Genomic DNA, 27,206 nt, shown 5'->3' with positions numbered 1-27,206 from the left:
CAGCCAGTTCACCAGGGAGTCATTGAAAGAGAGAGCTAAGAAGAGCCCTCCTGAGGTCAGAACAAATCTTAGAGATGGCTTCAAAAACTATTCCTACTTGAATTTAATTGTTAACTTAATGGCTTACCTCAGGCTGCCATAGCAAAATGCCATAAACTGGGTGACTTAAACAATATAAATGTTTTTTCTCACAGTTCTGGAGTCTGGGAAGTCCAAAATCTAGGTGTTGGCAGGGTAGGTTACATTCTGAGGCCTCTTGTCTTGGCTTATAGGCAGCCACCATCTCTGCTATATGCTCACATGATCACTTCTTTGTGTGCGGCAGAGAGAGGAATCGCTGGTGTTTCTTCCTCTTCTTATAAGAACTCTAACCTCATGGGAGCCTCACCCTAATGACTTCATCTAAACCTAATCACCTCCCAAAGGCCTCACCTTCCAATACTATCACATTGAGCTTTAGGGCTTCAGCATATGAATTAGGAATTGGGGGTGGGTGGGGGGAGCCACACAGTCATTCAGTCTATAACACTTAATTTATTTTAAACTTACTTTATTCAATTAATAAAATAATTCATTTTAGCTATAAAAGATAGTATAAATGAATGTTTCTTCTTATTTCTTTTAACTGATTTAAAACACAATTGTATAAAATACTATATATATAATTGTACTGTTGGGCCAGAACATATAGAAATGTAATATATCTGTCAATAACAGCAGCAAAAAAGTAGATGGGAGCAAAGCTGTGTTGAGCTAAGGAAATGACCCCTGATGGTAACTTGAATCCTTGGAACATACCTAGAAAACCAAAAACAGTAAACAGTAAGGTTACTATAACAAACTCTGTAAATATAAACGTTCTCATTTTTTTCTCAGCCTGTTTAATACACATAAAATTATACAAGCTAGTACTATTGGTGGTTTACTAACATATATACGTGTATCATGTATAACAATGATAGTGGGAAAGGAGAAAGAGAGAATAGCATTGCATAGAAGTTAATGTTTCTATATCACATTGTAATTAAGTTTGTATAAATCTGAAGTATCAATAGATTTTGATGATATGTATATAGTAAGCCCTAGAGCAATCACTAACAAAATAAGTTTAAAAATAGTGAAAAAGTAATTAAAATATTACTCTAGAAAATATTCCCTTAATTCAAAATAGAGCAGTAGGGGGAACAGAAACAGAAAAGACATTAGACAATAGAAAACAAAAATTTAAATGGCAGACATAAATCCAGTTATATCAATAATAATATTAAATGCAAATGGATTAAATAATCCAGTTACAAGGCAGAAATTGTCAAACTGGATAACAAACATGATCCAACTATATACTGTCTACAGGAGAAACACTTTAGATTCAAAGATACAAATAGACTGAAGGTAAAAGAGTGGAAAAAGGTATATCATACAAACAGCAACCAAGGAAAGCTGGAATAACTATAATAATATCAAATACAATAGACTTTAAAATGGAAAGAAAATGGTACTAGAGATAAAGAGGGCATTTTATAATAAAAGTGTCAAATCATCAGAATGTTATCATAATTATAAACATATATGCCCATAGCATCAAAACTCTGAAATACATGAAGCAAAACAAACAGAATTGAAAGGAAAAATAGACAATTTGACAAAAATAGTTGAAGAGTTCAATACCCCCCCATAATGGATAGAACATCTAAGTAGAGTATCAAAAAAGGAAATGGAAAACTTGAACATTATATGCAAAATAGATCTAACAGCCATATTTAGAATATTCCACCCAACAACAGCAGAATACACATTTGTCTGAGTATATGCTCAGGATAGACTATATGCTAGGCTATAAAACAATCCTCAATAAATTTAAAGGGATTGTAATTGTAGAAGTATTTCTCTGATCACAGTGGAGAGAGGTTAAAAATTAATAACAAAAAGAAATTTGGGATATTCACAAATAATGAAAAAATTAAACAGTACACTACTAAATAACCAATGGGTCAAAGAAGAAATCAAAAGAAAAATTAGAAAATATTTTAGGATGAATGAAAATGAAGATACAACCTATTAAAACTTATGAGATGCAACTAAAGCAGTTCTTAGGGGGAAATTTGTAGCTATAAATGCCTACATGGAAAAAAAAAAGAAAAGAAACAATCTCAAACAATGATTTAACATTCCATTTAAGAAGAGCAAATTAAACCCAAAGCAAGGATAAGGGAGAAATAATAATGATTAGAACTGAAATAATTGAAATAGATAAAAAATAAAGAAAATCAACAAAATCTAAAGTTGGTTCTTCAAGAAGATCAACAAAATTGGCAAAACTTTAGTTAAACTAAAAAGAAAGACTCACTGTCATACAGAGTGAAGTAAGTCAGAAAGAGAAAAACAAATATCGGGGCTTCCCTGGTGGCGCAGTGGTTGAGAGTCCACCTGCCGATGCAGGAGACATGGGTTTGTGCCCCGGTCCGGGAAGATCCCACATGCCGCGGAGCAGCTGGGCCCGTGAGCCATGGCTGCTGAGCCTGCGTGTCCGGAGCCTGTGCTCCGCAACGGAAGAGGCCACAACAGTGAGAGGCCCGCGTACTGCAAAAAAACCCAAAAACCCCTCAAATACTGTATGCTAATGCATATATATGGAATCTAAAGAAAAAAAAATAGTACTGATGAACCTAGTTGCAGGGCAGGAATAAAGAGGTAGACATAGAAAATGGACTTGAGGACATGGAGTGGGAGGACGAAGCTGGGGTGAAGTGAGAGTAGCATCGATATATATACACTACTGAATGTAAAATAGCTGGCTGGTGGGAAGCAGCAGCAAAGCACAGAGAGATCTTCTCGGTGCTTTGCGATGATCTAGAAGGGTGGGAGAGGGAGGATGGGAGGAGGCTCAAGAGGGAGGGGATATGGGGACATATATATGCATATGGATGATTCGCTTTGTTGTGCAACAGAAACTAACACAGTATTGTGAAGCAATTATACTCCAATAAAGATCTATTTAAAAAAAAGACTCAAATTACTAAAATCAGAAATGGAAGAGGACACATTATCAACCTTACAAAAATGAAAAGAATTATGAAATAATGCTATGAACAAGCGTGTACCAGCAAATTAGATAATTTAGATGAATAGAACATTTTCTAAAAAGACACAAGCTACTAAATCTGACTCAGAAAGAAATAGAAAGTCTGAATAGACTTCTAACAAGTAAAGAGACTTAGTTAGTAATCAGAAAAACTTCCTACAAAGGAAAGCCAATGACTAGACAACATCACAGGTAATTTCTACCAAACACTTAAATAAGAGTTCTAATATTTTACAAATTTTTCCAAAAATAGAAAAGAAGGTAACATTTCTTTTTTTATTGAAGTATAGTTGATTTATAATGTTGTGTTAGTTTCAGGTATTCAGTAAAGTAATTTATATATATATATATGTATATGTTATTACAAGATATTGAATATAGTTCCCTGTGCTGTACAGTAGGTCCTTGTTGTTTATCTATTTTACATATAGTAGTGTGTATCTGTTAACCCAAAACTCCTAATTTATTCCCTCCCCTTTCCCCTTTGGTAAGAGTAAGTTTGTTTTCTATGTCTGTGAGTCTGTTTCTGTTTTGTAAATAAGTTCATTTTTATCTTTTTTTTTTTAGATTCCACATATAAGTGATATTATATGATATTTATCTTTCTCTGTGTGATTTATTTCACTTGATATAATCTCTAGGTCCATCCATGTTGCTGCAAATGGCATTATTTCATTCTTTTTTATGGGAGATTAATATTCCATTGTGTATATATACCACATCTTCGTTATCCATTCATCTGTCGATGGACATTTAGGTTGCTTCCATGTCTTGGCTATTGTAAATAGTGCTGCAGTGAACACTGGGGTGCATGTATCTTTTCGAATTATGGTTTTCTCCAGATATATGCGCAGGAGTGGGATTACAGGATCATATTATAACTCTATTTTTAGATTTTTTTTTTTTTTTGGTGGTACGCGGGCCTCTCACTGTTGTGGCCTCTCCCGTTGTGGAGCACAGGCTCCGGACATGCAGGCTCAGCGGCCATGGCCCACGGGCCCAGCCGCTCCGCGGCATGCGGGATCTTCCTGGACCGGGGCCCGAACCCGTGTCCCGTGCATCAGCAGGTGGACTCTCAACCACTGCACCACCAGGGAAGCCCTATTTTTAGATTTTTAAGGAACCTCCATACTATTCTCCACAGTGACTACACCAATTCACATTCCCACCAACAGTGTAGGAGGGTCCCCTTTTCTCCACACCCTGTCCATCATTTATTATTTGTAGACTTTTTGATGATGGCCATTCTGACTGGTGTGAGGTGATACCTCATGGTAGTTTTGATTTGCATATCTCTAAGAATTAGTGATGTTGAGCATCTTTTCACGTGCCTGTTAACCATCTATATGTCTTTTTTGGAGAAATGTCTATTTAGGTCTTGGGAACACTTCTTAATTCATTCAATGATGCCAATATTGCCTTGATATGAAAACCAGACAAAGACATCACAAGAAAAAAATACAGACCAATAGCTCATATAAACATAAATTCAAAATTCTTTTAAAAATACTACCAAATCAAATTCAGCAACATAGAAAAAGGATCATACATCATGACCAAGTGGGATTTACACACAGGAATGCAGGTTGATTTAACATCTGAAAATCAGGAAGACAGCAATGCAAGACTTCAAGGAGAGACTTCCCTGGTGGTGCAGTGGTTAAGAATCTGCCTGCCAATGCAGGGGACATGGGTTCGAGCCCTGATCCAGGAATATGCCACATGCTGCAGAGCAACTAAGCCCGTGAGCCACAGCTACTGAGCCCGTGAGCCACAGCTACTGAAACCCGCGCACCTAGAGCCCATGCTCCACAACAAGAGAAGCCACCGCAATGAGAAGCCTGCGCACCACAATGAAGAGTAGCCCCTGTTCGCCACAACTAGAGAAAGCCCACACACAGCAACAAAGACCCAACATGGCCAAAAATAAATAAATAGATAGATAGATAAATAAATAAATAAATAAGACTTCAAGGAACATGAAAAATCAAGGAAATATTACAGCACCAAAGGAACTCAATAATCCTTCAGTAACTGACCACATGGAAATGGAGATCTACATATTCCCTGACCCAAAAAAATTGAGAAAAAAATGTTTTAAGGAAGCTCAGCAGAGAGACAACTCTGTGAAATCAGGAAAGCAATATATGAACAAAGAGAGTAAGCAGAAAGATAGAAGTCATTAAAAAGAACCAAACATAAATTCTGGAGCTGAAGGATACAATGAACAAAATGAAAATGGAATACAGAGAATCAAAGCAGACTTGACCAAAGCAGAAGAAAGAACCTATGAATTGAAAGAAAATTCATTTAAAATTATCCAGTCAGATGAGAAAAAAAGAGTGGAGAAAGCCTACATGAGTTATGGGGCACCATCAAAGAAACAATATTTGCAGTTTGTGAGTCCCAGAAGGAGAAGAGAGAGAGAAGGGATCAGAAGGCTTTTTAAATAAATAATGCCTGAAAATTTCCCAAGTCTGGGCAGAGATATGGGCATCCAGCTACCTAAGGCACATAAATCCCCATAGAGATTTCAACCAAAAGAAGAATCACAGTGTCATAAAACTGGCAAAAGTCAAAGACAAATAGAGGATTTGAAAGCATCAAGAGGGAAGAAACTCCTCTCGTACAATGGAACCCCCATCAAACTATGAGTGGATTTTGCAGCAGAAACGTTGCAGAAACCTTGCAGCAGAAACCTTGCAGGCCAGGGGAGAGTGAGATGATATATTCAAAGTGCTGAAAGAAAAAAAAAATGCCAATAGGAACACTTTGCACAGTAAAGCTGTCCTTCAGAAATGAAGGAAAATTAAAGACTTTCTCAGACAAACTAAAGCTGAGAGAGTTCATTACCACTACCCCTGCCTTCAAGAAATGCTAAAGGGATTTCTTCACATTGAAATGAAAGGACACTAATTAGTAACATGACAACATATGAAAATGCAAAACACACTGGTAAAAGTAAGTATATAGTCAAGTTCAGAATACTCTGACATTTTGCTGATGATATGTAAATCCCTTAACTCTAGGATAAAAGTTAAAAGACAAAAATATTAAAAATAACTATAGTTACAGTAATTTTAATGAATACACAACATTAAAATAGTAAATTTTAACATCAAAAATATAAAATGGGAGGAGGAAGTAAAAGGGTAGAGTTTTGTAACTGAAGTTAAGCAACTGAAGTTAACTTATCATCTTAAAATAGACTGTTAATCACTGTAAGAGGTTTTATGTAAACCTCATGGTTACCACAAAGCAAAAACCCATGGTAGATAGAGAAAAGAGAAAGAGAAAGGAATCAAAGTATACCAGTACATAAAATCATCAAATCACAAAGACAGCAAGAAAGAAAGGAACAAAGGAACTACAAAACATTCCAAAAAAGCATTAACAAGATGGCAATAGTAAGTCCTTAGCTATCAACAATTACTTTTAATGTAAATAAATTAAATTTTCCAATCAAAAGACATAGAGTCACTGAATGGATAAAATAAGAACAAGATCCAACTATATGATGCCTACAGAAGACTCATTTCAGGTTTAAGGACTCATTTCAGGCTGACAGGGAAGGGACGAAAAAAGACATTCCATGTAAATGGAAATCAAAAGAGAGCAGAGACAGCTACACTTACATCAGAAAAAATAGACTTTAAGTCAAAAACTCTAACAAGAGACAAAGGAGGTCATTATATTATGATAAAGGGGTCAATTCATCCATAGAATATAACATTTGTAAATATATATGCACCCTCATTGGGGCACCTAATCATATTAAGCAAATTTTAACAGATCTGAAGGGAGAAATAGATGGCAATGCAATAATAGTCAGGGACTTCAATACCCCACTTTCGACAACGGAGAAATCATCCAGACAGAAAAGTAATAGGGAAACATTGGACTTGTACTACACTTTTGACCTAATGGACATAAAAGATAAATACAGAATATTCCATCCAAAAGCAATAGAATACAGTTTCTTTTCAGGCCCACATGGAACATCTCTGGGAGAGATCATATGTTAGACCAAATAAGACATAACAAACTTAAGAAGACTGAAATCATGCCAAGTATTTTTTTCCAAACACAATAGTATAAAACCAGAAATCAATAACAGGAAGAAAGCTAGAAATTTTACAAATATGTGCAAATTATGCACTCCTGAACAATCAGTGGGTCAAAGAAAAGATCAAAAGGGGAAAGCAAAAATATATTCTTAAAATGAAAATGGAAACACGTCAAACAGTAACAATAGCAATTTTGATTAAATTCTTGGCAAAGGACCTAAGTAGACATTTTTGCAAAGAGGACATACAAATGACCAATAGGTACATGAACAGTGCTCAACATCACTAATCATCAGAAAAATGCGAATCAAAACCACAATGAGATATCACTTCACATTAGTTAGCTTTTATCAAAAAGATAAGAGATAACAGGTCCTAGTAAGGATGTGGAGAAAAGGGAGCCCTTGTACACTGTTGGTGGGAATGTAAATTGGTGCAGCCATTATGGAAAACAATATGCAGGTTCCTCAAATAATTAAAAATGGAAATATATGATCCCAGTATCCGACTTCTTGGTATATAGTCGAAGAAAATGAAATCAGTATCTCGAAGAGATATCTACACTCCCATGATCATTGCAGCTTTATTCACAGTAACGAAGATGTAAACAGCCTAACAGTTTATCAGTGTATAAATAAATAAAATATGGTATATATACACAAGGGAATATTATTTAGCCATAAAGTAAAAGGAAATCCTGCTATTTGTGGCAACACAGATAAACCTGGAGGGCATTATGCTAAGTGAAATAAGCCAGGCAGAAAAAGACAAATACTATATGGTATCACTTATATATGGAATCAAAAAAAATTATAGACACAGAGTAGAATGGTATTTGCCAGGGGCTGAGGGGAGGGGAAATAGGGTTGGTCAAAGGGTACAGACTTATTGTTATAAGATTAATAAGTTATGAGGAGCAAATGTATGGGATGGTGACTATGTGAGTAGATCTTACACACCATAAAAAAAAAAGTAATTATGGGAGGTGATGGATGTGTTGATTGTGGTAATGATTTCACAATGTATACATAGATCATCACATTGTATACTTTAAATATATATAATTTTATACCTCAATTATATCCCAATAAATCTAGTGGGAAAATCTACCAAATATTGCTGAAAGAACTTAAGGAGACCTAAATAAACGGATAGAAATCCTTTGTTCACATATTACAAGACTTAATATTAAGATGGCAATATTCCACAAATTGATCTACTGATTCAAAACAATCCTATTAAATTGTTATTTGAGATTTTTTAATAGAAATTGACAAGTTGATCCTAAAAGTATTAAAGAAATGCAAGGGACTCAGAATAGCCAAAATAATCTTGAAAAAGAACAAAGTTGGAGGACTTACACACCTGACAACTTCAGATCATATATGACCTATATGAGTTATATATGACCTATATGACCATGGTATCTATTATGTACCATGGTTGTAATATATGACCACGGTACATAATGTATGTAATATCATTATTACAGCTGCTTTAATCAAGAGAATATGGTGATGCAGACATAGAGAATAGATCTGCGGTTGCCAATGGGGAAGGGGAGTGTGGGAGGGACAGAGTGGGAGTTTGGGGTTAGCAAATGCAAACTCTTATGTATACAATGGATAAACAACAGGGTCCTACTGTATAGCACAGGGAACTGTATTCAGTATCCTGTGATAAACCATAATGGAAAAGAATATAAAAAAGAATGTATATATATGTATAACTGAATCACTTTGTTGTACAGGAGATATTAACACAACATTGTAAGTCAACTATACTCCAATTAAAAAAAAAAGTGTGGTGATGGCATGAGGATAGACTTACAGGTCAGTGAAATAGAACTGAGAGTCCATATATAAACCCTCACCTTTAAGTTTGGTTGGTATTTGATAAGGATACCAAGACCATTCAACAGGGAAAGAAATATCTTTCAACAAATGGTGCTGGGACAACTAGATATCCACATGCAAATGAAATGAAGTTGGTCTCCTTCCTTACATATGTACAAAAAAAGTTAGCTCCAGGTGGATCATAGAAGTAAATGTAAGAGCTAAAACTAAAAAACTCTTAGAAAAAACATAGGAGTATATCTTTGTGACGTTGGGTTAGGGACAGTCTTTTATTTTATTTTTTTAAATTTTTGTGTACACCGGGTTCTTACTAGTCATCAATTTTATACACATCAATGTATACATGTCAATCCCAATCGCCCAGTTCATCACACACCCACACCCCCCCCCACCACTTTCCCCCCTTGGTGTCCAAACATTTGTTCTCTACATCTGTGTCTCAATTTCTTCCCTGCAAACCGGTTCATCTGTACCATTTTTCTAGGTTCCACATATATGCATTAATATGCGATATTTGTTTTTCTGATTTACTTCACTCTGTATGCCAGTCTCTAGATGCATCCACGTCTCAACAAATGACTCAATTTCGTTCCTTTTTATGGCTGAGTAATATTCCATTGTATATATGCACCACATCTTCTTTATCCATTTATCTGTCAATGGGCATTTAGATTGCTTCCATGACCTGGCTATTGTAAATACTGCTGTAATGAATGTTGGGGTGCATGTGTCTTTTTGAATTATGATCTTCTCTAGGTATATGCCCAGTAGTGGGATTGCTGGGTCACATGGTAATTCTTTTTTTAGTTTTTTAAGGAACCTCCATACTGGTCTCCATAGTGGCTGTATCAATTTACATTCCCACCAACAGTGGAAGAGGGTTCCCTTTTCTCCACACCCTCTCCAGCATTTTTTGTTTGTAGATTTCCTGATGATGCCCATTCTAACTGGTGTGAGGTGATACCTCGCTGTAGTTTTGATTTGCATTTCTCTAATAATTGGTTGATATTGAGCAGCTTTTCATGTGCTTCTTGGCCATCTGTATGTCTTCTTTGGAGAAATGTCTATTTAGGTCTTCTGCCCATTTTTGGATTAGGTTGTTTGTTTTTTTAATATTGAGCTGCATGAGCTATTTATATATTTTTGAGATTAATCCTTGTCTGTTGATTCATTTGCAAATATTTTGTCCCATTCTGAGGGTTATCTTTTCATCTTGTTTATGGTTTCCTTTGCTTTGCAAAAGCTTTGAAGTTTCATTAGGTCCCATTTGTTTGTTTTTGTTTTTATTTCCATTACTCTAGGAGGTGGATCAAAAAAAGATGTTGCTGTGATTTATGTCAAAGAGTGTTCTTCCTATGTTTTCCTCTAAGAGTTTTTTAATGTCTGGTCTTACATTTAGGTCTCTAATCCATTTTGAGTTTATTTTTGTGTCTGGTGTTACGGAGTGTTCTAATTTCATTCTTTTACATGTAGCTGTCCAGTTTTCCCAGCACCATTTATTGAAGAGACTGTCTTTTCTCCATTGTATATCCTTGCCTCCTTTGTCATAGATTAGTTGACCACAGGTGCGTGGGTTTATCTCTGGGCTTTCTATCCTGTTCCATTGATCTATATCTCTGTTTTTGTGCCAGTACCATATTGTCTTGATTACTGTAGCTTTGTAGTATAGTCTAAAGTCAGGAAGTCTGATTCCTCCTACTCCATTTTTTTTTCCCCTCAAGACCGCTTTGGCTATAAGGGGTCTTTTGTGTCTCCATACAAATTTTAAGATTTTTTGTTCTAGTTCCGTAAAAAATGCCATTGGTAATTTGATAGGGATTGCATTGAATCTGTAGATTGCTTTGGGTAGTATAGTCATTTCACAATATTGATGCTTCCAATCCAAGAACGTGGTATACCTCTCCATCTGTTGGTATCATCTTTAATTTCTTTCATCAGTGTCTTACAGTTTTCTGAGTACAGGTCTTTTACTTCCTTAGGTAGGTTTATTCCTAGGTATTTTATTCTTTTTGCTGCAATGGCAAATGCGAGCATTTCCTTAATTTCTCTTTCATATTTTCCATCATTAGTGTATAGGAATGCAAGAGATTTCTGTGCATTAAATTTGTATCCTTCAACTTTACCAAATGCATTGATTAGGTCTAGTAGTTTTCTGGTGGCATCTTTAGGATTCTCTATGTATAGTATCATGTCATCTGCAAACAGTGACAGTTTTACTTCTTTTCCAATTTGTATTCCTTTTATTTCTTTTTCTTCTCTGATTGTCATGGCTAGGACTTCCAAAACTATGTTGGATAATCGTGGTGAGAGTGGACATCCTTGTCTTATTCCTGATCTTAGAGGAAATGCTTTCAGTTTTTCACCATTGAGGATGATGTTTGCTGTGGATTTGTCGTATATGGCCTTTATTATGTTAAGATAGGTTTAGGTTCCCTCTATGCCCACTTTCTGGAGAGTTTTTCTCATAAATGGGTGTTGAATTTTGCCAAAAGCTTTTTCTGCATCTATTGAGATGATCATATGGTTTTATTCGTCAATTTGTTAATATGGTGTATCACATTGATTGATTTGCATATATTGAAGAATCCTTGCATCCCTAGGATAAATCCCACTTGCTCATGGTGTATGATCCTTTTAATATGTTGTTGGATTCTGTTTGCTAGTATTTTGTTGAGGATTTTTGCATCTATATTCATCAGTGATATTAGTCTGTAATTTTCTTTTTTTGTAGTATTTTTGTCTGGTTTTGGTATCAGGGTGATGGTGGCCTCATAGAATGAGTTTGGGAGTGTTCCTTCCTCTGCAATTTTTTGGAAGAGTTTGAGAAGGATGGGTGTTAGCTCTTCTCTAAATGTTTGATAGAATTCACCTGTGAAGCCATCTGGTCCTGGACTTTTGTTTGTTGGCAGATTTTTAATTACAGTTTCAATTTCATTACTTGTGATTGGTCTGTTCATATTTTCTATTTCTTCCTGTTTCAGTCTTGGAAGGTTATACCTTTCTAAGAATGTGTCCATTTCTTCCAGGTTGTCCATTTTATTGGCATAGAGTTGCTTGTAGTAGTCTCTTAGGATGCTTTGTATTTCTTCAGTTTCTGTTGTAGCTACTCCTTTTTCATTTCTAATTTTATTGATTTGAGTCCTCTCTCTCTTTTTCTTGATGAGTCTGGCTAATGGTTTATCAATTTTGTTTATCTTCTCAAAGAACCGCTTTTAGTTTTATTGATCTCTGCTACTGTTTTCTTTGTTTGTATTTCATTTATTTCTGCTCTGATCTTTATGATTTCTTTCCTTCTGCTAACTTTGGGTTTTGTTTTTTCTTCTTTCTCTAGTTCCTTTAGGTGTAAGGTTAGATTGTTTATTTGAGATTTTTCTTGTTTCTTGAGGTAGGCTTGTATAGCTATAAACTTCCCTCTTACAACTGCTTTTGCCCTATCCCATAGGTTTTGGGTCATCGTGTTTTCATTGTCATTTGTCTCTAGGTATTTTTTGATTTCCTCTTTGATTTCTTCAGTGATCTCTTGGTTATTTAGTAATGTATTATTTAGCCTCCATGTGTTTGTGTTTTTTACATTTTTTCCCTGTAATTCATTTCTAATCTCATAGTGTTGTGGTCAGAAAAGATGCTTGATATGATTTCAATTTTCTTAAATTTACTGAGGCTTGATTTGTGACCCAAGATGTGATCTATCCTGGAGAATGTTCCGTGGGCACTTGAGGAGAAAGTGTAATCTGCTGTTTTTGGATGGAATGTCCTGTAAATATCAATTAAATCTATCTGATCTATTGTGTCATTTAAAGCTTCTGTTTCCTTATTTATTTTCATTTTGGATGATCTGCCCATTGGTGTAAGTGAGGTGTTAAAGTCTCCCACTATTTTTGTTTTACTGTCAATTTCCTCTTTTATAGCTGTTAGCAGTTGCCTTATGTATTGAGGTGCTCCTGTGATGGGTGCATATATATTTATAATTGTTATATCTTCTTCTTGGATTGATCCTTTGATTGTCTTATAGAGTCCTTCCTTGTCTCCTGTAGCATTCTTTATTTTAATGTCTATTTTATCTGATATGAGTATTGCTACTCCAGCTTTCTTTTGATTTCCCTTTGCATGGAATATCTTTTTCCATCCCCTCACTTTCAGTTTGTGTGTGTCCCTATGTCTGAAGTGGGTCTCTTGTAGACAGAAGATATATGTGTCTTGTTTTTGTATCCATTCAGCAAGCCTGTGTCTTTTGGTTGGAGCATTTAATCCATTCATGTTTAAGGTAATTATCGATATATATGTCCCTATGACCATTTTCTTAATTTTTATGGGTTTGTTTTTGTAGGTCCTTTTCCTGTGTTTCCCACTTAGAGAAGTTCCTTTAGCATTTGTTGTAGAGCTGGTTTGGTGGTGCTGAATTCTCTTAGCTTTTGCTTGTCTGTAAAGCTTTTGATTTCTCCATCGAATCTGAATGAGATCCTTGCTGGGTAGAGTAATCTTGGTTGTAGGTTCTTCCCTTTCATCACTTTACGTATATCATGCCACTGCCTTCTGGCTTGTGGAGGTTCTGCTGAGAAATCAGCTGTTAACCTTATGGGATTTTCCTTGTATGTTACTTTTCATTTTTCCCTTGCTGCTTTCAATAATTTTTCTTTGTCTTTAATTTTTGCCAGTTTGATTACTATGTGTCTTCACATGTTTCTCCTTGTGTTTATCCTGTGTGGGACTCTCTGTACTTCCTGGACTTGGGTGGCTCTTTCCTTTCCCATGTTAGGTAAGTTTTTGACTATAATCTCTTCAAATATTTTCTCGGGTCCTTTCTCTCTCTCTTCTCCTTTTTGGACCCCTAATATGCTAATGTTGTTGCATTTAATGTTGTCCCAGAGGTCTCTTATGCTGTCTTCATTTCTTTTTATTGTTTTTTCTTTATTCTTTTCTGCAGCAGTGTATTCCACCATTCTGTCTTCCAGGTCACTTATCCGTTCTTCATATATAACTCATGTATCTGATAACAGATTTATATCTAGAATATGCAAGGAACTCTTACAACTCAATAACAAGAAGACAAACCTACTTTTTAAATGGGCAAAGTATCCGAATTGACATTTCTCCAAAGAAGATATATCAATACAGATAGTCAATAAGCCTTTGAAAAGGTGCTCAATATCATTAGCTCTTAGGAAAATGAAAAACAAAACCACAGTGAGATAGTACTTCACCCTCACTAGGATGGCTATAATAAAAAAAGGCAAGTAATGCCAAGCATTGGTGAGGATTTGGAGAAATTGGAGTCCTTGTACATTGTTGCTGGGAATGTTAAATGGTGCAGCTGCTGTGCAAAACAGTTTGACAGCTGCTCAAAATGTTAAGTAAAAGGTTACCACGTGACTCAGCAGTCGCATGGCTAGGTAAATATCCAAGGAAAAGAATACATATGTCCACACCAAAACTTGCAAATGAATGTTCATAGCATTATGCTTACTAGCCAAAAAGTGTTTTCACACCTTGAACATTATTTGGACAGTTTGAGCATTGTTCCCAAATATCTAACAACTGGCAAATGATAAGTATGGTACATTTGTTTATGATAATGTCAACATTATAATGGTACATTATTTGACAATAAAAAGTCAGTAAATGGTATATTATTTGATAATAAAAATAAATGAAGTACTAATACACGGTATAACATGAACGAATCTTATAAATATTATGCTACATGAAAAAAAGCCGGTTAAAAGAGACCATATACTGTATGATTCCATTTATATGAAACATCAAGAATAGGCAAATCTTTAGAGACAGAAAGTAGATTAGTGGTTGTCCAGGGCTGGAACTGGTAGTGGGGGAAATAGGGAGGGTCTGCTAATGGGTACGGATGTCTTTGGGGAGGTGATGGAAATGTTCTAAAATTGCTTTAATTTGGTAATGGTTGCATAACTCTATGAACATACTAAAAAAACATTTAATTGTGTACATCAAATGGATCAACTATTTGGTATGTAAATTATGTGTCAAAACTTAAAACTCATAACAAAAATTTTTTAATTAAAAAGAAACACCATTGTGGAGGTGGGATGAATTGGGAGATTGGGATTGACATATATACACTATTGATACTATGTGTAAAATAGATAACTAATGAGAACCTGCTGTATAGCACAGGGAACTCTACTCAGTGCTCTGTGGTGACCTAAATGGGAAGGAAATCCAAGGAAGAGGTGATATATGTATATGTATAGCTGATTCACTTTGCTGTACAGCAGAAACTAACACAACATTGTAAAGCAACTAGACTCCAATTTAAAAAAAAAGGAACACCATTGGACAAGTAAGTTTCAAACATAATAATGACCATAAATAAGAGAGTCCTGGGAGAGCTTTGTGGGAGTGTTAAACTTTCAATCTCACAGATTAAAGAACTTGATATGAACATAGGTGGATCTGGAAGGACAGAAGACATTCCATATGGAGAATAGAAATACATGTTCAAAACCTGGTACTTCCAGTCCCTCCTTTTCTAACTCATCCTTCATACTGTCACTGGAGGGGTCTTTCTAAAGGCAAACTTCTGAGCAGTTCATTCTCTGCTCAATGCCCTGAAGGTACCTCATTACCTCCAGAATAAGGTAATTACCCTTTAGTGTAATATTGACAGCCCATCCTACCACTTGCCTCAAAGCACTCTTTGTATCCCTTTCTCCTGCAATAGCAATCAGTTTATGGTTCCCTAAACCTGTCATATTTTTTCTTTATTTCTATTTTCTGAATATTCAACAGTCTGCTCAGAGGACTTTCCACACACATTTTCTTTGCCTGCCTGGTAAACTGATTCATTCTCTTATACTTGGCTTAATATCACCTTCTTCTTGAAACGTGTTGGCCTCAGATAGCATGTACTGCTCCATCCTCTTCACTACCCATGTGAGTTACGACACCTCATGTATGATAATAGTTTACATGGTTGACTTCCACATCAGACTGTAGTCCTTTCTTCTTTTTATCTTCAGTGTCAAGGAAAGCACCTATTGAAGGACTACATGGGTGGTTGGATGGATAAATTACAAACTAATTAAAAGCTCTCAGTCATCTACTTCAATCTTGGTGTAGTTTGAAATACCTAAATAATCAATCTGATACCTTCCTAGCTAATAGGAATTTTAGAATAAGTTTTTAAGTTTTCATAAAAAAAAGTTTAGAAATTATATCACAGCACTTTTAATGCAAACTGATGTTTTTCTTACTCTTTCCTAAAGAAAAAAACTAGTTACTCTGTGTGGAAAAATAAGTTAAAAAATAATAATAGACTTTTCATGATATAGATTCAATATTGGGATATTCATTGCCTCAAACAATGGAATTTAGCTTGGTACTTCAGTAAGTTGGTGTTATGAGAAATTATTTTTTTGAGAAATTTTGAAATTGAAAGAAAGCTTATCAGATCCACATAAATAAAATATATATAATTATAATTATACATAATTATATTAAAATTGTATTTTAATTAATTAAAATATAATTATATATAATTACACGTAAATACTAGTTTGGAAGTAGTGACTGAAATGTGTTTTCAAAGAGTTGTCGAGACTTCCGGGGAAGATGGCGGAAGAGTAAGACGCGGAGATCAACTTCCTCCCCACAGATACACCATAAATACAGCTACACGTGGAACAACTCCTACAGAACACCTACTGAACGCTGGCAGAAGACCTCAGACCTCCCAAAAGACAAGAAACTCCCCACGTACCTGGGTAGGGCAAAGTGGAGAGATTCCCCCACAGAGGATCAGTGCCAACCGGCTCTCACCAGCCCGAGAGGCTTGTCTACTCACCCGCCGGGGCGGGCGGCGCTGGGAGCTGAGGCTCGGGCTTCGGTCTGAGCGCAGGGAGAGGACGGGGTTGGCGGCGTGAACACAACCTGAAGGGGCTAAAGCGCCACAGTTAGCCGGGAGGGAGTCCGGGAAAAAGTCTGGACCTGCCAAAGAGGCAAGAGACTTTTTCTTCCCTCTTTGTTTCCTGGTGCATGAGGAGAGGGGATTAAGAGCGCTGCTTAAAGGAGCTCCACAGATGGGCGCGAGCTGCGGCTGAAAGCGCGGAGCCCAGACACGGGCGTGGGACGCTGGGGCTGCTGCAGCCGCCACGAGGCCTGTGTGTGAGCACAGGTCACTCTCCACACCTCCCTTCCCGGGAGCCTGTGCAGCCCGCCACTGCCAGGGTCCCGGGATACAGGGACAACTTACCCGGAAGAATGCACGGCGCACCTCGGGCTGGTGCAACGTCACACCGGCCTCTGCCGCTGCAGGCTCGCCCCGCCCTCCGTGCCCCTCCCTCCCCACGGGCCTGAGTGAGCCAGAGTCCCCGAAGTGGCTGCTCCTTTAAACTTGTCCTGTCTGAGTGAAGAACAGACGCCCTCCGGCGACCTACATGGAGAGGCGGGGCCAAATCCAAAGCTTAGACCTGGGAGCTGTGAGAACGAAGAAGAAAAAGGGAAATCTCTCCCAGCAGCCTCAGAAGCAGTGGATTAAAGCTCCACAGTCAACTTGATGTACTCTGCATCTGTGGAATACATGAATAGACAACGAATCATCCCAAATTGAGGAGCCAGGAGTCAGTGCTGTGCCTCTGAGGTAGGAGAGCCAACTTCAGGACACTGGTCCACAAGAGACCTCCCAGCTCCACATAATATCAAACGGCGAAAATGTTCCAGAGATCTCCATCTCAACACCACCCAGCTTCACTCAACGACCAGCAAGCTACAGTGCTGGACACCCTATGCCAAACAACTAGCAAGACAGGAACACAACGCCACCCATTAGCAGAGAGGCTGCCTAAAATCATAAAAAGTCCACAGACACCCCAAAACACACCACCAGATGTGGACCTGCCCACCAGAAAGACAAGATCCAGCCTCACCCACCAGAACACAGGCACTAGTCCCCTCCACCAGGAAGCGTACACAACCCACTGAACCAACCTTAGCCACTGGGGACAGACACCAAAAACAACGGGAACGACGAACCTGCAGCCTGCAAAAAGGAGACCCCAAACACAGTAAGATAAGCAAAATGAGAAGACAGAAAAACACACAGCAGGAGAAGGAGCAAGACAAAAACCCACCAGACCTAGTAAATGAAGAGGAAATAGGCAGTCTACCTGAAAAAGAATTCAGAATAATGATAGTAAAGATGATCCAAAATCTTGGAAATAGAGTAGACAAAATTCAAGAAACAGTTAACAAGGGCCTAGAAGAACTAAAGATGAATCAAGCATCGATTAAAAACACAATAAATGAAATGAAAAATACTCTAGATGGGATCAATAGCAGAATAACTGAGGCAGAAGAACGGATAAGTGAGGTGGAAGATAAAATAGTGGAAATAACTGCTGCAGAGCAAAATAAAGAAAAAAGAATGAAAAGAACAGAGGACAGTCTCAGAGACCTCTGGGACAACATTAAACGTGCCAACATTCGAATTATAGGGGTTCCAGAAGAAGAAGAGAAAAAGAAAGGGACTGAGAAAATATTTGAAGAGATTATAGTTGAAAACTTCCCTAATATGGGAAAGGAAATAGTCAAGTTCAGGAGGCACAGAGAGTCCCATACAGGATAAATCCAAGGAGAAATATGCCAAGACACATATTAATCAAACTGTCAAAAATTAAATACAAAGAAAACATATTAAAAGCACCAAGGGAAAAACAACAAATAACACACAAGGGAATCCCCATAAGGTTAACAGCTGATCTTTCAGCAGAAGCTCTGCAAGCCAGAAGGGAGTGGCAGGACATATTTAAAGTGATGAAGGAGAAAAACCTGCAACGAAGATTACTCTACCCAGCAAGGATCTCATTCAGATTTGATGGAGAAATTAAAATGTTTACAGACAAGCAAAAGCTGAGAGAGTTCAGCACCACCAAACCAGCTTTACAACAAATGCTAAAGGAACTTCTCTAGGCAAGAAACACAACAGAAGGAAAAGACCTACAATAACAAACCCAAAACAATTAAGAAAATGGGAATAGGAACATACATATCAATAATTACCTTAAATGTAAATGGATTAATGCTCCCACCAAGAGACACAGATTGGCTGAATGGATACAAAAACAAGACCCATATATATGCTGTCTACAAGAGACCCACTTCAGACCTAGAGACACATACAGACTGAAAGTAGGGGGATGGAAAAAGATACTCCATGCAAATGGAAACCAAAAGAAAGCTGGAGTAGCAATTCTCATATCAGACAAAATAGACTTTAAAATAAAGACTACTAGAAGAGACAAAGAAGGACACTACATAATGATCAAGGGATCGATCCAAGAAGAAGATATAACAATGGTAAATATTTATGCACCCAACATAGGAGCACCTCAATACATAAGGCAAATCCTAACAGCCATAAAAGAGGAAATCGACAGTAACACATTCATAGTATGGGACTTTAACACCCCACTTTCACCAATGGACAGATCATCCAAAATGAAAATAAGTAAGGAAACACAAGCTTTAAATGATACATTAAAGAAGTTGGACTTGATATTTATAGGACATTCCATCCAACAACAATGGAATACACATTTTTCTCAAGTGCTCATGGAACATTCTCTAGGATAGATCGTATCTTGGGTCACAAATCAAGCCTTGGTAAATTTAAGAAAATTGAAATTGTATCAAGTATCTTTTCCAACCACAATGCTATGAGACTAGATATCAATTACAGGAAAAGATCTGTAAAAAATACAAACACATGGAGGCTAAACAGTACACTATTTAATAACAAAGTGATCACTGAAGAAATCAAAGAGGAAATTAAAAAATACCTAGAAACAAATGACAATGGAGACACGACGACCCAAAACCTATGGGATGCAGCAAAAGCAGTTCTAAGAGGGAAGTTTATAGCAATACAATCCCACCTTAAGAAACAGGAAACATCTCGAATAAACAACCTAACCTTGCACCTAAAGCAATTAGCAAAAGAAGAACAAGAACACCCCAAAGTTAGGAGAAGGAAAGAAATCATAAAGATCAGATCAGAAAGAAATGAAAAAGAAATGAAGGAAACGATAGCAAAGATCAATAAAACTAAAAGCTGGTTCTTTGAGAAGATAAACAAAATTGATAAACCATTAGCCAGACTCATCAAGAAAAAAAGGGAGAAGACTCAATAGAATTAGAAATGAAAAAGGAGAAGTAACAACGGACACTGCAGAAATACAAAAGATCATGAGAGATTACTACAAGCAACTCTATGCCAATAAAATGGACAACCTGGAAGAAATGGACAAATTCTTAGAAATGCACAACCTGCCAAGACTGAATCAGGAAGAAATAGAAAATATGAACAGACCAATCACAAGCACTGAAATTGAAACTGTGATAAAAAATCTTCCAACAAACAAAAGCCCAAGACCAGATGGCTTCACAGGTGAATTCTATCAAACATTTAGAGAAGAGCTAACACCTATCCTTCTCAAACTCTTCCAAAATATAGCAGAGGGAGGAACACTCCCAAACTCACTCTACGAGGCCACCATCACCTTGATACCAAAACCAGACAAGGATGTCACAAAGAAAGAAAACTACAGGCCAATATCACTGATGACCATAGATGCAAAAATCCTCAACAAAATACTAGCAAATAGAATCCAACAGCACATTAAAAGGATCATACACCATGATCAAGTGGGGTTTATTCCAGGAATGCAAGGATTCTTCAATATACGCAAATCAATCAACGTGATACACCATATTAACAAATCGAAGGAGAAAAACCATATGATCATCTCAATAGATGCAGAGAAAGCTTTCGACAAAATTCAACACCCATTTATGATAAAAACCCTCCAGAAAGTAGGCATAGAGGGAACTTTCCTCAACATAATAAAGGCCATATATGACAAACCCATGGCCAACATCGTCCTCAATGGTGAAAAACTGAAACCATTTCCACTAAGATCAGGAACAAGACAGGGCTGCCCACTCTCACCACTCTTATTCAACCTAGTTTTGGAAGTTTTAGCCACAGCAATCAGAGAAGAAAAGGAAATAAAAGGAATCCAAATCGGAAAAGAAGAAGTAAAGCTGTCACTGTTTGCAGATGACATGATACTATACATAGAGAATCCTAAAGATGCTACCAGAAAACTACTAGAGCTAATCAATGAATTTGGTAAAGTAGCAGGATACAAAATTAATGCACAGAAATCTCTGGCATTCCTATATACTAATGATGAAAAATCTGAAAGTGAAATCAAGAAAACACTCCCATTTACCATTGCAAGAAAAAGAATAAAATATCTACAAATAAACCTCCCTAAGGAGACAAAAGACCTGTATGCAGAAAATTATAAGACACTGATGAAAGAAATTAAAGATGATACAAATAGATGGAGAGATATACCATGCTCCTGGATTGGAAGAATCAACATTGTGAAAATGACTCTACTACCCAAAGCAATCTACAGAATCAATGCAATCCCTATCAAACTACCACTGGCATTTTTCACAGAACTAGAACAAAAAATTTCACAATTTGTATGGAAACACAAAAGACCCCAAATAGCCAAAGAAATCTTGAGAACGAAAAATGGAGCTGGAGGAATCAGGCTCCCTGACTTCAGACTATACTACAAAGCTACAGTAATCAAGACAGTGTGGTACTGGCACAAAAACAGAAAGATAGATCAATGGAACAGGATAGAAAGCCCAGAGATAAACCCACACACATATGGTCACCTTATCTTTGATAAAGGAGGCAGGATTGTACAGTGGAGAAAGGACAGTCTCTTCAATAAGTGGTGCTGAGAAAACTGGACAGGAACATGTACAAGTATGAAATTAGATCACTCCCTAATGCCATACACAAAAATAAGCTCAAAATGGATTAAAGACCTAAATGTAAGGCCAGACACTATCAAACTCTTAGAGGAAAACATAGGCAGAACACTGTATGACATAAATCACAGCAAGATCCTTTTTGACCCACCTCCTAGAGGAATAGAAAGAAAGACAAAAATAAACACATGGGACCTAATGAAACTTAAAAGCTTTTGCACAGTAAAGGAAACCATAAACAAGACCAAAAGACAACCCTCAGAATGGGAGAAAATATTTGCAAATGAAGCAACTGACAAAGGATTAATCTCCAAAATTTATAAGCAGCTCATGCAGCTCAATAACAAGAAAACAAACAACCCAATCCAAAAATGGGCAGAAGACCTAAATAGACATTTCTCCAAAGAAGATATACAGACTGCCAATAAACACATGAAAGGATGCTCAACATCTTTAATAATTAGAGAAATGCAAATCAAAACTACAATGAGATATCATCTCATACCAGTCAGAATGGCCATCATCAAAAAATCTAGACACAATAAATGCTGGAGAGGGTGTGGAAAAAAGGGAACACTCTTGCACTGCTGGTGGGAATGTGAATTGGTACAGCCACTATGGAGAACAGTATGGAGGTTCCTTAAAAAACTACAAACAGAACTACCATATGACCCAGCAATCCTACTACTGGGCATATACCCTGAGAAAACCATAATTCAAAAAGAGTCATGTACCAAAATGTTCATAGCAGCCCCATTTATAATAGTACGGAGATGGAAACAACCTAAGTGTCCATCATCGGATGAATGGATAAAGAAGATGTGGCACATATATACAATGGAATATTACTCAGCCATAAAAAGAAACAAAATTGAGCTATTTGTAATGAGGTGGATGGACGTAGAGTCTGTCATACAGAGTGAAGTAAGTCAGAAAGAGAAAGACAAATACTGTATGCTGACACATATATATGGAATTTAAGAAAAAAAAAATGTCATGAAGAACATAGGGGAAAGACAGGAATAAAGACACAGACCTACTAGAGAATGGACTTGAGGATATGGGGAGGGGGAAGGGTAAGCTGTGACAAAGCGAAAGAGAGGCATGGACATATATACACTACCAAACGTAAGGTAGATAGCTAGTGGGAAGCAGCCACATAGCACAAGGAGATCAGCTCGGTGCTTTGTGGCCGCCTGGAGGGGTGGGATAGGGAGGGTGGGAGGGAGATGCAAGAGGGAGGGGATATGGGAACATATGTATATGTATAACTGATTCATTTTGTTATAAAGCAGAAACTAACACAGCATTGTTAAGCAATTATACTCCAATAAAGATGTAAAAAAAAAAAACTGTTGTCTAATATATGTTCTATATGGCCAGTGTGACAAATAGATGTTATCACAGGCAATTCATCATAACTTTTTTTTTTAGTCTTTGGACAGAATCAAAAAATGTACTTATTGGATCACAAGTTGTACCTTATATGAAAAGTACAGAGTTTCTAGTTATTTGAGCATGAAATATTATTTATTACAATTGTCAATAACTTTCCTGAACTTGATTTCCTATTAAAACATATTATAAATTCTTTCATGTGTATAATCTCATTATAAATTGACTTTTGGTTAAGAAAAAAAGACACATAATGGTTTCATTTTATGATAAAATCTTTATTGAGAAAAATGTTTTCATGCTCAAGAAAACTGCAGCAATATATTGTCCATACAAATATTGCACAATTTTTGTTTCCAATGGTCCTTTCGTATTCCTAAAAGTTTGTGGCTTAAAGACAGACCACATGATGCTAGATCTTTTATAATTAAGAATTAGAGAAGTATTCTGCTTTGTCTCTTGAGAGCATTTTTTAGAGCCCAGTGCAGTTATCACTGAGTTAAAGGCCCATCTGTCTGTGTTTTCTAAGCCCAACTCTGCTTGTTATTAAACTTCACCTAGTGGACTAGGAAGTGGGCCATGTTTAATGAAATTTCCAGGGCATGGAATTTGGGCTGGGCTTTGCTATTACCACAAGCAAAAATAAATTTCTTGGTGCAGAAATAATTTTTCTATCTTAGAATTTTCACAGCCCTTGGTATTTTTCTTATGGATCTTATCACGTTCCACCTTGCTTTATGGTTACTTATCTGCAATATTTACTCCCCCTATTATACTGTAAGTAAGAAACTGACTTTACTCATCTTTTTATAACCCATACCACTTTTTCCAGAGATTTAGCATATAGGAGTTAACTAATCAATGTCATTTGAATGTCAAATTGTTCAATTAATTTCTCTAACTTCAAGTATAGAACTGTGACAATGCCATAAATGTGTTTAGAGAAAATTTTAGCTTCACCGTGATGATAAACATCAATAACATAATAATGAAACATGTCCTATAGATCAACTTATATGTGGATATCATTGTCTTCCTCTAGTCCATTTTCTTGAATAGTCGGCAGGTCACTGAAGTACTTCCTGTAAGAGGGCTCCTTGATGTTTCAGCGCCCTCCAGAGGTCTCCAGAATATTCTGACACTTGGCCTTGGAGAACATGCAGAAACCCACAATTTGGCATTGGATGCATAAAGGTTGCTGGGGCCTGCCACACCTGGCAGGCTCCCAAGAGGAATACAAGATGACCTTCTAAATGTGGAAAGAAAATATTAGGACTTACATTTTACATATATTGTCTAAAAATGTTAAAGCAGTTATACTTTATTATCAGTATTTAATACACAGATAGCCAACATATGTTAGTACCTCCTGAGGAAGGAGGGGGAGAAGTAGACGCTGGTGCTTTCCTTTCTTTGTTTGCTTCAGTTTTTCAGAGTGTCCCAATCCTAACCTTAATCATAACCATCACCAGGTGTAGCAGATACTGCAGATACCACACCCCCTACTTGCCTGGGCCCACCTGAGTTCACCTTAGGCGCGGTGCACAGTTGGCAGCAAGCTAAAAGCTTCCCACCTCTAGCACCAACATCTCTCTTCTTCCTCCTGATTCTCCAGCACCATGGGAATTGGCTCTGTCAAGCATAGTTGCCACCCAGAAGTGAAGGGTATGTAAAGCCGCCAGCGACATCCATCAACCAACGGGGAATGGAAGTTGCTGGCTAAGTACCCTTGCCATGCCCTCATCCGGGAACGAGGACTCTGAGGTCTGTCTCACGTGGCTTCTCAAAAGGTCACTACTGGGGTTGAGCCCAGAGCAGCAACGTGCTCTTTATCACACTGTGTATCTCACTATGCTACTCCCTCCCTGTGCTTCCGGGAGCCAAGCTCCCAAGAAAACAAGTTGCATTCAGTCCTCCCCTCAGGGGCTGCTATTGAGGGAACCCAGGAAGTCAGGTGAAGTGAATGTATGTGCTGTGTGATCTAGTTAACTAATGCTTATTTAATGGATACATGTTTTGAAAAGATTTCTGCAAAGAAACTTCATAATGAAGCTAATGCTAACCTGTAAGAGCCAGTGAACAAGAAACTGACGTTCCTGACACTTTTCTGAACCCAAGAAAGAGCTCTTTGTCAGCCAAATTGCCATATAAAAGTAATGGCAATCTCATCAGATCTAACAAGACGTGGACAAAAAAAAAAAATCAAAATTGTCTACAACTATTTTAAATAGGCATTTGCATCCATGGTAATGATAAACCTCACCCTACCTGTATACTATGCCCTGAGATTCTGAATGATAATATGATACATCGCACTTGACATTTAACTATTTTGTTTCTTTAATCAATAAACGAACAGTAGGCAGCTAGGGCATTTATGTTTCTATTTTTGTGTTTCATAGTATACTTAATATATTAGTAAAGTGGTACATGGACAAATTTATATATTTCTAAATAACTTACAGTAAATCTGTCCAGGCAGCACATTCCTAAATGGAGGTACTTGCTCAGATTTCTTTACTGAAGAGAGTCCATGTTCAAAGAAGTGTCAAGACCACTGTGTAAAGGATACTAAACTCTGTAACTGTATTACTATCAGAGGCCACCGTGTTGAAGCCTAATTTTACAAAGGAGAAAAGTGAGCTCCAGAGAGTTTAAGGCGCTTTTCCAGGGTCACATTTCCAACTGATTGTAGAATCGAGTTATAATGCAGGTCTTCTGATACTCAGTTCAAAAACCTATCCACTCTACCACAGAGAGTAAGAAATCTGAAGTGATTTTACCCTGGTTCCAAAGGCACACTTGTCCTCCACACATTCTCTTCTGGCTGCTCTCTGTCCCACTTGGTTCCATTGTTGACTCCCGGAAGCACAGGGAGGGAGTAGCATAGGGAGATACACAGTGTGATGAAGAGCACGTTGCTGCTCTGGGCTCAGCCCCATAGTTCCATGACCCAACTTGGTTCTCAGTTTCTTTGTATTCTTGACCCCTTTATGTTTATTGACATTAATCCATTCCTCCACATGGACTTTTCTTTTACCTTTGCTCACTGGGTCTTCTAGACCATCTCCTCACCTTGTCCCAATGGCAGCTCCATACTATATTTTGTCCTGCCTTATAGCCTTGGCTTTTCAACTCAGTGCTACCCATGGTCCAATGTGGCAACACTAACACTCACCAGGAGGTCCAGGTCCTACTCCCGAGATCTAATTTTGCTTTGAGGTATAGGAACCATGCTGATTGTTTGCATCTTGCATGTTGTTGGGCCAGTGGCCCTACTTTAAAATCCAGTTTTCCTTCAAAACTCTGAACTAATTTTGGTCCTGAATTGCTCTAGGATTACATGAGAGGTTGGAGGAAGCTGAGAGTGTGAATTTAGTTCCAGATCTATATCTCTAAGTTTGGGAATTTAGTAAGTATTGTCTGTCATAGCTATAATGGAAAAATATTTAGGACCTCAGTGTAATACAAAGAAGCAGAGCAAAAGGAAACATAAGGAAATACAATGGTTATGAGCATGAATCTGAAGCCACACTGTGATCTAATTCCAGCTCTGCCATTTATTAGCTGCATAAACTTGGGCAGGTCAGTTCCTTTCTCTGTTTCTCCATCTATAAAATGGGAATAATAATTGTACCTACTTCAAAAAAAATTGTGAAGATTAATTTAGAATTATGTCTGATGAGAGCAAGTTCTGTATAAGTATTAGACAGTAGCATAATCTTCATGAAGTGTTATGTGTTGAATAGATATTCATCTATCACTGAACAAATGCCTGATGGTCTATATCTGTGTACAAAATTGGGCTAACTATTGTAGGGGCTACAATAAAGTACAGTACACAATACTTGGGGTGAGAGTCTGAGTTAAAGCAGCAGGAATGGTAATGGAAATGAGTGGACGAATTTTTAAATTAAAAAGTTGGAATACACTAGATATAATAACCAATTAAATGTGGGCATGAAGAGAAAAATGTTTTTA

The 27,206-nt window shown here is 37.2% G+C and overlaps 1 protein-coding gene across 6 annotated transcripts in view; it reads left to right on the top strand.

Moving 5' to 3' along the window:
• Positions 1–27,206, top strand: part of IBTK (inhibitor of Bruton tyrosine kinase) — a 187,490-nt gene that overhangs the window by 10,211 nt on the left and 150,073 nt on the right. The window lies entirely within an intron of this gene.

The sequence above is a fragment of the Mesoplodon mirus genome (genome assembly GCF_964341445.2).
Source record: "Mesoplodon mirus genome assembly, chromosome: 10".
NCBI classification, from domain to species: Eukaryota; Metazoa; Chordata; class Mammalia; order Artiodactyla; family Ziphiidae; genus Mesoplodon; species Mesoplodon mirus.
Note: the sequence above shows the minus strand (reverse complement) of the source record. Positions and strands in the feature narration are given on the sequence as shown.